The sequence below is a fragment of the Lycium barbarum genome, chromosome 5 (genome assembly GCF_019175385.1).
Source record: "Lycium barbarum isolate Lr01 chromosome 5, ASM1917538v2, whole genome shotgun sequence".
In the NCBI taxonomy this organism is placed as follows: domain Eukaryota; kingdom Viridiplantae; phylum Streptophyta; class Magnoliopsida; order Solanales; family Solanaceae; genus Lycium; species Lycium barbarum.
Genome location: NC_083341.1, coordinates 45,582,089 through 45,597,087, shown reverse-complemented (window position 1 = coordinate 45,597,087; position 14,999 = coordinate 45,582,089).

The following is a 14,999-nucleotide window of genomic DNA, read 5'->3' as shown; positions in this document are numbered from 1 at the left end:
TAATCATAGGTGAGCGTATCGCATCACGAGCCATATCACAGCATAACTCCAAACGGAACCCGGCCCTATGGCGAAGCCTCGGGAACCGTAACACAGCATACGGCCGAATTTGTCATAAGGCGCACGAATCAAAACCGGCCCGGGAACCGGTGAACGAAGTCATAATAAGGCACGAGCGGAGTCGTGAGCAAACAAATGCAAATCATACTTCAAAATAGTCTTCAAAACATAATAGTTTCACAAATCGTTCCATAGTACAAAATAATCGAATACTTAGTCGATATAAGGTTTCATTTCACAAAACGTTTCCAAAATAGTACGTATAGTTCAAAACATAACTTGGCGCATCGTAATGTTCAAAACATACCCCGTAGGAGGAAGTTCCAAAAATCAGAAGTAGTATATCCAACTCTATTCACAAAGATAGCCCAATGAGAGAAATAGGGCGTTTCGGGGTAGCGGGCCCACCTCGAGTCAAAGTGAGGTGGCGAACATATTTTTACAAACATTTATATGCCAAAGGTCATACATAATCGTTTCTAGGTTACCCGACCACATTTCGATAGGTTTCGGACGAGTGGTGGCATTCTAGCCAAAATAGAGCCCTTAGGCTTCAATTGAATTGAATGAATAGTAACTTTTCTGTGGATCGGGTTTCGAGGAGCAGAAATGCTCCGGAAGTTCCAATATTCGCCTAGGATACTAGGACATGCCAAATGAAGGAGTAGGGAACTTTACATACCTCACAGATGTCGTATGCTCTCCCAAAAGTCCAGTCCCGTTTCGCCTGAAATCTGCAAATGGCCAAAGTTACCAATTGAGATTCTTAGGCTAAAAATGCCATTAACTTCATTTTTGCTTACCGAAATTTCGGCAGCATTTCCCCTATAAATCAAACATCCCCGAGACTTAGCTCGGCTCAAAATATATCAATAACAACAGCCCACACATCAACAAACAACACAAGCAATAATCAAACCACTCTAGGTTCAAAGTTCAACTTTATTACTTAAGTTGGCAACTTTCATTCAAACTTCCAAAACTCCAATTCTATATCTACATAATTGTATTCATTTCCTCATTCAAACTTATACAATCACATCCTAACTACAATCCAAGCCAAACACGAAATTTCCCCAAAATCCATTACTTTCCATAATTCTTCAAAACATCAAAAATTCACGACGAACATTCTAACTCACGTCGTTTCATTCCGAATTCATTAACATCATTATAAATTCATATTTAAAGTCTCTAGCACCCTAAATATACAATGATATACATAATGATACCAAAGGTATACGCTTTCCGATAATATCCGAAATCATTTTCCAACGCCAATTTAATTCATCAATCAATCATTTACGACACAAGGATCACAACAACACATTATGCCAACTAAACAAGATCAAATTCATATTCCTTCTTCCTCCTAGGGCACACGGCCACAACACCAAGTATACATACACCCACGGTTTCGCACACACATTAAAACTACGAAATTCTCGTCTATTCTCAATCATTAACACATTCATACCAATTCTATAACATTAGAGGGGCAAAATTCTTACCTTTTCTTGAATTTCCGACTTGTCGCAAACGAGGTTCTTGTGCCAAACTAATTATACCCCGTTGAAGAGGGCCTTGAGTACTTCACAACTATGGGAAGAACAAGAATTTTTGCTTAACAACAAAGCTTGGAAAATCTTTCTTTCTCCTTTTCTCTCCTTCGGCCGAGAGCTCTCTTTTGAGTCAAAGTGGAAATGTGATTTTTTTCTTGATAAATTCTAAGTGTGAAGTGATATATATCCAATTGTATAAGTCATGTGCTCAACACATGACATTAAAAATGGGTTGGGCTTTGGCCTTTGGCCGGCCCCTTCAAGAATTCTTGGGCCTCATTTGTGTTATATTTTTCTTGGCCCAATTCACAAAACGTCCCGTTTTGTAATTCCCGAAACTAATTTCCGAAATTCCAAATTTACCCTCGGCCTTCCCCGATGTCTTAACATTAAAGATTCCATAACCAACATAGTCATATTCACAAAAATCAAATCATATCCTTACAACACACAAGTCGTAATTATTTCTCGATTTTCAATCATACGAAAAACACGGGACATAACAAGTAGATTCTTGTTTATGAGTGTGTTGCGTGCCACGCTTATAAACAGGAGGCTGCAGGCATTTTTAGGAATGAATGACCTTCTTTTTTCTTTGATCGTGCGATAGAGCCATAATATAAGGAGTTGTCTTTCCTTAACCGTGTATTATGTATTTCAGAAATGCCTGTAAAGAGGAAAGCTACGGCTATCACAACCCGACTAGGGGCCATGACGGGTACCCGGAGCTGACTACCGAGCGCCTCTCAATAAGCTAATCATCTACTCAACCTGAACATATATATAGTCTCCAAAGCAACCCATATCGATATACATAAGCCCTCACGGCTACAAAAATGATATACAGAAGTACAATGTGATCATCGTGGGACACAATTTACCCACACGTACGTATCTATGAGCCTCTACTAGAGTACTAGACATGAGGACGAGACAGGACCCCATCATGCGCAAAATATAAATATACACAAAAGAACATGATCATAAGTAGCACCTCTTGAATAATGGAGTACTCCTATAAGTCCACTGATAAGCTCCTATGGATCTGCACCGTCTCCTTGTCTACCTGTGGGCATGAACACAGCGTCCAAAAGAATGGACGTCAGTACGAACATTGTACTGAGTATGTAAGACATGAATAATAATAGCATAATAAAGAAACAATGGAACATGAGTTGAAGATATAACCTGCTAAACCTTTAAAAGAGAACACATGCGATACATACCACATACACCAACATATCACATATACCATCGTCGTTAACCCGCGTCCGGGAAACCATCATATGCCGCCCACTAGTGGTGGTCATGTCCGGCCACGTGTTATAGCCCGTATTTTGTACATTCGAATATTTCAAGGAAGTCGTGGTAAGTTAAGGGTAAGACTATTTTCCAAAGTTATTTTAATATACAAGTTGTTTATTAGTATGGAAATATTGAGAAAGGCTAAGGGTAAAAAGGAAAATTCACAAGAAGGTTCGTGGTAATCTTGTGGAAGGCTAGGGGCAAAATGGGAATTTCACAAATATTCAAGAAGGTTCTTGAAGGGGCCATGTTAGCCGTGTGGAATATGTCCACATTTTTATTTAATGGGGCTAATTATAAATATATATGGACCAAAGCTTACATAACAAGACAAATATTCATCTTTGTCTATTTTGAGAAAGTTCAAGAAAAAGGGAGAAGGGGACATGTGTTCACTTTGTATTGGTGGAAGCCATATATATATATATATATATATATATATATATATATATATAATTGATGACAAAATAAGGCATATTTATCTTCTAAATCAAGAAGCTTGGAGAGAAAAAAAAAAAGGGGGGGGGGGGGGGGGGGGGGGGTTCGGCCATGGTTTGCCGAACTTGGAGCCATGCAAAATTGATCCAAAAAAATATTTTCTTCTAGCTTTTCTACCAATTGGAAGGTCCTCTATAACGTGGAGTAGTAGTTGGAGTAAGCAAACCATTCATTCTTGCAAGTTTACAACCCTAGCCAAGTTAAGAAGTGGAGTGAGAAAGGTATGTATTCAATCTTCTTTTACATGTGTTATAGATGATTTATGTATATTGAAGTATGTAGGAATGGATGAAATTCATGAAATATGGATATAGCGGTTATGGCCGAATATAGAGTATGTTGATAAGATGTGATGAAGTGATTTTATTTAGTATTTTAATTGTTGTTGTGGTAGATTCTATAATGATAAATGAAGATTTAATGGTTTGAAATGAAGTTGTAATCGTTGTGGGATTATTGTATAAGTTAATGTGACATTAGCATGAATTTCTATATTTGTACGAATGGTGTTGTTAATATGTAGATTGTTGGTGTAGTTCATGAATTTGGAAGGAAAGAATGTGTTGTTGTTATTCTTGGTGGTGTTGGAAAGTTTCGGGTGGAATGGTATAGTAGTTTGTCACACCCTAATCTCCCTAGGGTGTGATGGGCACCCGACCCTTACTTAGGGCCGAGCGAACCCTCAGACCCTTAGTGCACACATAAACTTCTTAGACCTTTAAATAAAATGAAGATGAAATACGTTTTACAGCTTCAGAAATATTCTTTTTCATCGTTATTTTTGAATCAAACAAAGCCTGTAAACATAACGGATTTGTAACATAATACAATAAAACATGTCGGCTGATGGAGCCGCTCAAAGACTGACATTCTATACCCACGAATCTGTCTGCAAAGTATCTAACCCCGATCAGAAATCATGTCACACAAACTCCGACGAGGCAAACGCTCCGAAAAGAAGTGGAGCTCGCCAATCCAGCTGAAGCATCTTCTAACAGTGTCCTTTACTCATCTGGGTGTACCTGCGTGGCATGAAACGCAGCCCCCGAAGAGAAGGGGGTCAGTACGGAATATGTACTGAGTATGTAAAGTAGGGAACACAGAAAACAGAACCATAATCGAAACAAGCAGCACAAAAGTAAGTACATTTTCAAAATTCCAAAATACTATTTTCTTTTAGAATGCAAATCGTGTATACCAATGTCATGAATCAGAACAAGTACAGAAAATAAGTAGATCATTCAGAGTGCCAAAATGCGTACTTTGCAAACACAGACTGTGAGTACCAACAGCGTATGTCATCATATACATATATACATAACTGATTCATATGTAACATAATAGTGCCGAGGAACGTACGGCCCGATCCACGTATATATCATATTAGTGCCGAGGAACGTTCGGCCCGATCCACAAATGTATTTGCTGCGGAACGTGCAGCCCGATCCATATACACATATTATATTGCCGTGGGACGTGCAGAGGGTTAGTACAGACATTAAGCACGATATGCAGAATAATAAAAACACTTACTGGAAACACGAATCATGCATGCCAAGAACGGTATCCGGCCCCTTTCGGGACCCGGGGAACGTGGCGCCACCCTGCCTTTGGCGCCACACACATCATACTCCAGAAGGTTTGCTCCGTAATCTCCGTCACACATCATAATATCACATCATAAGATCAGAATATACGTATACACATATATGGTTCGGCGAACCATGAACACATCATAAGACCGTAACACATTATACTCCGGAATACATATATGGCACCCGGCCCTCAAGCAAGGGACACGACGAACCATGCGCACGATATATACCGGCCCGGGACTCGGCGAACGATACAATAGTAACATGCACGAGCAGAGTAGTGAGAAAACATATGCACATAAATCAAGACTCGATGGATAAGTATACTTACCGACCCTTGAAGGCTCAGAAACAGGTTTCGGGTCAATCTGAATTAGTATACGAAAGTTATGAACGTTTGAAGTACAGAACGTTCTACAATCGTTTCAGATGCCATTTTTGGAAAGACAAGCAATAATTATGTCAAGTACCTTTCGAATATCGTTATGGATCAAATCAAATAGAGTTTTTGGAACCATATGCACAAACCAAAATATATCAAAGAATCGATGGAATAATCGAACGTGGTAGCATTTGAAAATCAAAACTTTATTCATATCAACTATCTTTTGAATACCATTTGGACACATATCAACAAACTTCGGACATCATAGATATACATCAAAACCATATGAGATAACTTATGGAAGTCAAAAATATTATCCCTCCTAGTGTCTCTAAGAATAGGAAATTTCTTTGAAATCGTACATATACGTCATTTGCTCGTTTTATAAAGATCATGCCAAAAGAAAGAAGGGTAAGCCTTACATACCTGCTACACACCCTATTGGCTACGTTTATTCGTCCAAGCTCGTTAGTCTACATTCAAGGAGATTTACAAAATCATCAGACATATTGTCACACACTTGTCTTAATCTTTCAAGTAAACTCACTTATAATCCGCCGAAATTTCGGCAGCATTTCCCCTGTAAATACACCATCCCCGAGGATCTAACTCGGCCAAATCAACAATCAACAATCCGAGAATTCAACTCGGCCAAATTATTAACAACATTGCCAACAATCATACTAACAACTTCAACAACCAATCCCAAAACATATTCTAACATCAACAACTCTTGTCACACAATTCACGGCATTTCGTTTATCCAATTTAATCACATATATTCAAGCTAACACCAATGATCCCACATTCAAGTATTAACCCAAAATATTTCTAACATGATTCAAGAATACTTCTAACAATTCACATAATATTCGAACACCCAATCCACATATTACATCACCCAAAACCTTCCGAATGCAACAAAACAACCACAATACATTTTCTTCTTCCCAATGCATGAACTAAACCAACATTTCACATGCTAACAACATTATTTCCCATAAATACAAAAAGTAATATTATAGTCCTATTAGCTTCGAAAATGACTTTCCAACACTTATAACTTCAACTTGAATCATTAATCCTTCATTTGCATTATAGAATCCACAACAACACAACTAACATACTAAGTAAAATTAATTCATCATCCCTATACAACACAACACACACATACGGCCAAGCTCTACACCGCACGGCCACCATTCCAACACACTAAATTCATGGTTTTCATTCATTTCACATCATGGAATCCACAACGCAACAATCAAACTACTAAATAAAATCATTTCATCTTCTCTACACAACACACCCTATTCGGCCATGACATACATATACATATCTCATGAATTTTATCCCTTTCTACATACCACAACATGCACAAATCACCCATAACATATAAAAGAAGATTAATTCTTACCTTTTCCCCTTGATTTCCCTTTGGTCTAGAATTATGAACTTGCAACAAATAGTGGTTTTCTTGCTCCAACAATTATACCACGTTAAAGAGGACCTTCAAATTAGTAGGAACACTAGAAGAAAATATTTTTTTTGATCAAAATTGAAGGCTCTAATTTTTCTCCTCTTTTGGCCGAATATGGCCGTTGTTTGGAGTCTTCTCCAAGCTTCTTCTATTTCCAAATATTAAGAATGAAAATTGTGACTAATTAGTCATCTTTTGGGAATATATATTAGGCCTCCATGTGGGCCTTGGGCCACCCCACATGGCCGGCCACCTTGGCCCGAATTAGTCAAGCCCCTTTTTTTTTGGTTTTGTAATTCATGAAAATTTATTTTCCAAATTCCAAATTTTCCCTTAGCCTTCCGCAATATTTCTATGAACCATCTTGCGAATTTCCCTTTTTACCCTTAGCCTTTCTCAATATTTCCATACTAGTAATTAACTTGTTCATCGAAATAATTTTGGAAAATGGTCTTGCCTTTGACTTTTCGCAATTATCTCGAATTATCCGAACGTACAAAATACGGGATATAACATCCTTCCCCCCTTTAGAACATTCGTCCTCGAATGTTCAACTGACCTCATGGGGTGTTATAATACTCCGAGAGGATCCCTTTCATAGTTGTCCTATCCTTCATGCCCATTATTCATCTTTCCCCCTATCTTCTTTATAATCGAACTCCTCGGTCTTTTCATGAGTCCTCATTCCGCATCATGGGTCTTCCTAGTCTACTGCGCCAACTTACTATCCTTGTCCTTCCCAAGTCATCTCTTTTCTGTCACTGTTTCGTCACAATACCTTAACAAAAGCTACATCTTTGGTACGTAATCTCCACTTGACGATCCGATATGGCCACAGGCTGTTCCTTGTTTTTATCCAATCTACAGTATATCAGTCTCGCTTATTATGCCATAAATATCCATCGGCTTGTGGTGTTCTCTTTTCTTCGCTCCCTGTTTCTTTATGTCTTTGTCGCTATCCTTTTTAATCATTCATTCCAATATTTATGTAATGTTTCCTTGCCATTCATTACCATTCACAGTCGAGTCACGCTTACGGTAACTTACGATTCGAATTCACCTAACTTGTTAGTTCGCAATATGTTTGAATTCGTACTACAACATTTTCTTTACTTCCTTCCTCACATTTCTCAACACAAGTATACTTGTCCTTGATTATTTTGTATTGGGGCTCGTTTCGTCCATCATTATTCTTTGTTGACTCTCCGGTGCTGATTCTTCACAAATATGATCGAGCATCGCTTCACGTCGACGATTCATATAATTTCACAGTGTATATCCTCATATTCCATATAATCAAAGGTCCATGAACTATTTTCTAGTATCCGGTGAACTCTTCTATTTCATTCGTAGGCACTGCGTTCTTTCTTTCTTTCAAAAGTTTCTAAACTATCAACTGTTGATACTTTTATTATGTTAGCCGTTGCCATCCGAATTACCCTTTGAGTTTTTATCGTTCTCTCCATTATCCTTTGCGAATTTAGCTTGTAGCCTTTTCCTGCTCTTTTATTATTCTTTAGAACATGTTGCTGCGTACTTAGGTACGGCGCAAATTTGCCCGATAAGAGAGATTCAAATCATGGCATAAACATAACATAATTCATGTTGGCCTCATGGTACACTTCATTGTCAATTCTTTTCTACTTCTTCATGTATCCTTTTGATGTGCCGACATGCTCCGAACTCTGGTCCGAGCTAATAAATTTCCTTTTTCCAGTGCTTGAAAATGTTGTGATTCCTTTGAAGCCTAACATAATATGTTCTCCCCCCCCCCCCCCCCCCCCTTTAGGGGCTCCTTATATGCCAATAGTCCTTTTGTGAGATCTTTTCCAACTCTGTGCATAACACATCGAAACTTCTTACCGTAAGCTTTCCTTTTCATTTTCTGTCTACATTATCATTCTTGTCAACATTCCCATATTTTTTCCATCCACTATTAATCCTTTCACCTATTTTAGCTTACTTACTCGTAGTTCTTCTTAACTACGCGTTCGTGTTACAGCTATGCATCCTGCTACTTTGACCTTAGCATAAAATCCTTACAGATTACATTCCCTCTATCCTCGCTCATCGAACCTTTAACCATGTTTATGATGTTGTGACCGAACGACCTCCCACGCACATTCTTTATATTTCATTCCATTGTCTCTATGATCAAATCTTTCAGACTTCACATGAATTCTCGCTCCACGCCTTAATTTCCAAATCGACGATGCTGACCCATTATCCTTATTCTTTTCTTGGTGCGTAATCGGGTTTCTATCGTTAACTTGTCAAAGTATCCTTCTTACTCCATGATTATATATTCCCAATTGTTTCATTCCCAAATGTTCTCCTCTTCCTTCGTCTAATCCGTTAGTATACCTTTTCTACTTTTATTCTTAACCTTTTTGGGTTCCTTCCCTCTCGAACATTTTTCTTTCCTTATTATTTGCCGTATGGGTTCTGAAGTTTGTGAAATATTACTTTAAGCTCACAAATCCGTTTCAATTCCAAGTCATCCTTTCAGGAAAACACTTCCATTCCCGAGGCAATCATATTAATGCAGCTGCATATTCATTTCTTTATATGCCTTTCAAGGGTCGAAATTTTCTAACATCGCCACAAGGCTTTACCATTCTTTCTCTTACTTCACATTCCTTGTCGTAGTCACTATTTCTTTAGCCTCACTTATTGAAATTGGTTCTCGAACCTCACACATTCCTCTTGTTCTATATTACCACACTTTACCCTTTTTAGGTACCTACCTTTGAATTTTTATCCAAATAGTCTCGTACTTTGCCGGTAATTTCTCTCAGGGGCCTCACTCACTGAGGTTTCTTACCTTTCATTTTCTTCCAACACTTTGATCCGTTTATTTTCCAGCTACTCACTCACTTTCTTTTCCAATATCGTTGTATTAAAATTTCCAATCTTAACCTGTAGTAAAAATAATAGCAGCTTATCTTGTAACACTCATACCATCTATTTCTGCTGTCACTCGAACTTGGTACCTTTACTTGATTAATGCCTTCTTTATCGTAGCGCCGGTTGCTGGGACTCACAGGTCCACCGACACAATCACATATGAGATATCATACGCCTTCATATATGCATATATATGTATAATTGCTATCAGCTAGCCCGCAAAATACCTCCAAACGCCATTCAAGCCTATCCAAATTTCAGAACTATGTTGCACCTTCTGTCTCTCCACCGGTCTGGCCTGCCTCACCCTATATGGCCTTTTGTGGTCTCCAACCCTCCCGTATACTCTAGTTTCCCCTTAGGCCACTCTAGTTTCTCATTTGTCTCTCCCGTCTGAATATATAGAATTTCCTGCACCCTTCCCAGGGGGTCACCCATCCTAAAATTTCTCCCACCTTAGCACGCTTAACCTCGAAACGTCGATGAAATTCGGTGCCTTAATACTGATATAATCGCGTCTGCTTCCTCACATGACCTTTATTACATGATTTGGAGCACGTCGAGGTCTTACAGATTCCAAGACATTCTCGTAACACGTCTTTCCCTTTATAATTACTACTTTACCCTTTTCAATTTCCAGTGTTCGCTTTTCACTTATATATATAACTATTCTTCGTCCCAGATTCCTAGATTCCCGATGATAGCAAATATACCTTCATCGCCGTTATTTGTGAATACTTCGGGCATCAGCCTGTTCGGATTTTTCACTCGTCATTCTTACATAATAATCTCCAGCAAAACCGATTGTCGACTTCCTTTGAATTCTACAGCAGGCCTTGTTCTTTCTAAACCTCAAATATTATCCATCTTAATCCTTTGGACTGCTAATCTTCCTTCTCGCCATCGTTCTTCATGTCATGCCAAGTCCATAGCCCTTCTGAAACAACGCATCTCGCTTATTGTCTACGTACGATATTTCCTTTCCACACTTTTTCCCGTTAGGCGTACTTGACTAACTGACTTGATTTTTGAAAAATTCTGGCTGAATCTTCTTTTACAGTTCTTACTATTCAGAATCCACACACAGGAAATACCAACAATGCCTCACAGGGCATATAGTCATACGACATATCCCAATCACCCAGAGCTTCCAATTTCCAGATAACAGAACAAATACATCAAGGCTTACTTCTATAACTTTCCGTATCATTACTTACCTCCTTCCGTCGTATGTAAGGCTTTTATAAGGAATTTCATTTTCCTATGACTTGGCTCTATCGCACGATCTGCGACAGAAAGAAGGTCAATAATCCCTAGATGCCCTGTAGCCTCCTGTTTATGAATGTGGTCGGCTTCACACCCATAAACAGAACTCTACTGGACACGACTTTGCAGACAACCTCTGGGAAAAACCTGCTCTGATACCACTTTGTCACACCCTAATCTCCCTAGGGTGTGACATAGTTTGGCTATTTTGAACATTGTGCGGATTGTATGAAATGTTTTTACGTCTTGTTTGAATGGTTTTGGATTAGTACTTAAATGAGTGAGCATTGGTGTTGGCTTGATCATATGTGGTTCGTTTTGAATAGAAAAGACTGCTAGTATTAGAATGCATTTTGAATTAATTGTTAAAGTTGGAAATATGATTGTTGGTATTGTTGTTGATAATAATTTGGCCGAGTTGAATTCTCGGACTGGTGTTAATGATTTGGCCGAGTTGGATTCTCGGGGATGGTGTATTTACAGGGGAGATGCTGCCGAAATTTTGGCAGATTATAAATGAATCATTTGAAGGACTAAGACAAGTATATGATGATGAATCTAATGATTATGCAAATCTTCTTGAATGTAGACTAGCGATAGCGAGCTGGACAATTAAGCGTAGCCAATAGGACGTGGGACAGGTATGTAAGGCTTACCCTTTCTTTCTTTTGGCATGATCTTTGTGAAACGAACAGACAAGTATATGTATGATTTCAAAGAAATTCCTATTCTTAGAGCCACTAGGATGGCTAATATTCTTGACTTCCATAAGCTGTTTCATTTGGTTTTGATGCGTATCTATGATGTCCGAAGTTCTGTTTGATATGTTTCCGAATGGCATTCGAGAGACAATTGATATGACTAATGTCTTGATTTTCAAATGATAGTACGTTTGATTATTCCATGGAGTCTTTGATATATTTTGATACGTACATATGGTTCCAAAAGCTCTATTTGATTTGATCCATAACGATATTCGGAAGGTGCCTAACATGATTGTTGCTTTGATTTTCCAAAAATGGCTTCTGAAACGTTCGTAGAAGGTTCTGTACTAAAACGTCCATAACTTTTTCATACTAACGGATTGACCCGAAACGTGTTTATGATCCTCAATTGTCGATTTGCGCACCTATCTATCGAGTCTTGATTTATATGCATATAGTTTCTCACTACTCTGCTCGTGCACGCCTCAATATGTCTTTCACTGAGTCCCGGGCTGGGTATGTTATCGTGCGCACTCCACTGCATTGTTCACCGAGTCCCTCATTAGAGGGCCGGGTACGGTATATGTATATGATGACATGATGAGATGATGATGTGTTATGGCGGCCAGGAGGGCATATGATGATTTGATTCACCGAGTCCCTCACTAGAGGGCCGGGTACGGTATGTATATATGTATATGCATGATGATATGATAGCATGATGATATGATAGCATACTGATATGATGACATGACTTTATTCATCGAGTCCCTCACTAGAGGGCCGGGTACGGTATATATATATATATATATATATATGATGTTGACATGCAAAACTCTACTCACCGAGTCCCTCACTAGAGGGCCGGGTACGGTATATATAGGTATATGTATATGCATGCACGATAATATGAAAGTATGATGATATGATTTTATCCACCGAGTCCCATAACGGGCCGGGTACGGTATGTGATAAAAATATGCATGATTTATGTTTTAAAGGCAAGAGTTTTGGTATTTTGGACATTGTAAATGTTTTTGCACTCCTTATATTAGTTATGATCCTTTACTGTGATTCCTGCCTTACATGCTCAGTACATATTCCGTACTGACCCCCTTTCTTCGGGGGCTGCGTTTCATGCCACGCAGGTACACCCAGATGAGTAAAGGACATTGCTAGAAGATGCTTCAGCTGGATTGGCGAGCTCCACTTCCTTTCGGAGTGTTGCCAAGTCAGAGTACATGTGTTATGATTTCTGATTAACATTAGAGACTTTGTAGACAGAGTCGTGGGTATAGAATGTCAGTCTTGTGAGCGGCTCCATCAGCCGATGTGTCATTTTGCTTTATGTTATAAATTTCATATGATTACAGATTTCACTTGATCTGAGAATGATGAAAAGGATGTTTCTGGAAGTCTTTGCTATGTATTTCATTTTTGTTTGTTTCAAGGAGTCCAAAAGACTATGTATGTAATAAGAGTCAGCGGGTTCGCTAGGCTCCGAATATGGGGTCGGGTGCCCATCACACCCTAGTAAGATCGGGGTGTGACACCACGGTGGAATCGTAAGCAGCCCGCATTAGAGGTGACATGTCCGGCCATCTAGGCACGGTGGAATCGTATGCAGCCCGCCTTCGCAGTGACATGTCCGACCTTCTAGGCACGGTGGAATCTCATCATTATATCCTTATCCTAAAGCATGCATTAGAACTCCTATATATACTACGACTCTATTGGGGTGACGTAAGGTCGAAAACCCCCGATTCCCTTATAGAGTAGTCATGGTCATCATGCCTCACCTTGAAGGAACTAACATTATAAGGTGAGTCTTGCTACAATGAATAACATCAAGGAATCTCATAAGGATCATTAGCGTCGTAGGGATATCGTATCATGAGCTTTAGAATCTCTAGACATAGACTCATCAACATCATTATCATATTCATAACATATCGCTTATCTTAATCTCATGAGTAGTTTTTAATAATCAGAGGCTTATAATTTTCGAAACATGAGAAAGTCATGGAAAGGTAAAAGAGTTATATTGTAAGGATCATGCTGTTACACCCCATAACTTCTGTACGTTGAGATTCGTGAGGTATTAGCTATTCAATTGCAGACATCGGAGTTATTGTCGAGCAGATAAAAGATCATAGGTGTTATAGTAGGATTGGAGAACTAGTGAACTAAGGAGATCAAGCTTCCGAGGCTCTGAATGAAAGTTGGGCAAGAATATGTTTTAGTGTATTAAGAGTTTTGAAGTGAAACAAAAGTCTAAGGTGAAGTTTGGGAAGTCTACTTTCCAACGCAGCAAACCACTCCTCAATCGGACATCGGGGTAAGGAGATATGGACATTACAAGTCAGGCTGGCAGACCAGGAAAAATGGTCTGCGCGAACGCGCTGAACAAAATTTGAGGCTCAGAGTCGGGATGGAGGTTATATTATAAGAATGTAATAATAACATATATATGACATCTGGAGACCCTATGGGGTGAATTGGTTCATATGGCACTTGATGAAAAGGCCTCGTCGCGGCAAGCTAAGTGGGACCCACACGTCGGAGTGTTATAAAGGACATATGAAGAGACATACGAGTAGTATATGGAAAGTTGAGCAAGTCGTAAGAAGGACCCATAAGCCAAAAATGGGCATAAGCCCTCTAAAAGGGCGATTTAAGGAAACGTTTTCGGATGATCCGACTTCGAGGGGCCAAAACGACATTATAAGTTTGGAATTTAGAAAAACACAAAGAATAAAAGTTGTAGATAATTGAATTAGCTTTCCAACCATAGTTTGTGGGCCCTCACACGATGTCGGGATCAAAGTTTATGGCCATTTTAAGAGCAAGACCCTAAGCTGTCAAAAAGGGCTCCGCGGGCCCCACATGGGTAAGTCGGTGGAACCGACCTAGGGGGGCTATAAATACCCCCCATAAACTCGTTTTTTTCAGCATATTAACATTCCAGAAAAGTCCTAGAAGTCTCTCAAAACATCTCCCAAGCATTATAGTCCGATAAATCAAGAATTTAACGAGATTACGCCAAACTAGTCCGTGAAAGGTGATTGTTATTGCTTCTACTTGAGCTTGGTGTTGGAAAGAGTTGGTGTGGCTGAGTTTCTTCAAGTATAAGGTATGGTTTTTCATCCTATCTCCTATATTGAGTTTATTTGAAGGCTTAGCAAGCCAGAAAAGTGAAAATAGTTACGGAGGAAAGGTCATAAAGTGTTGTGTTAA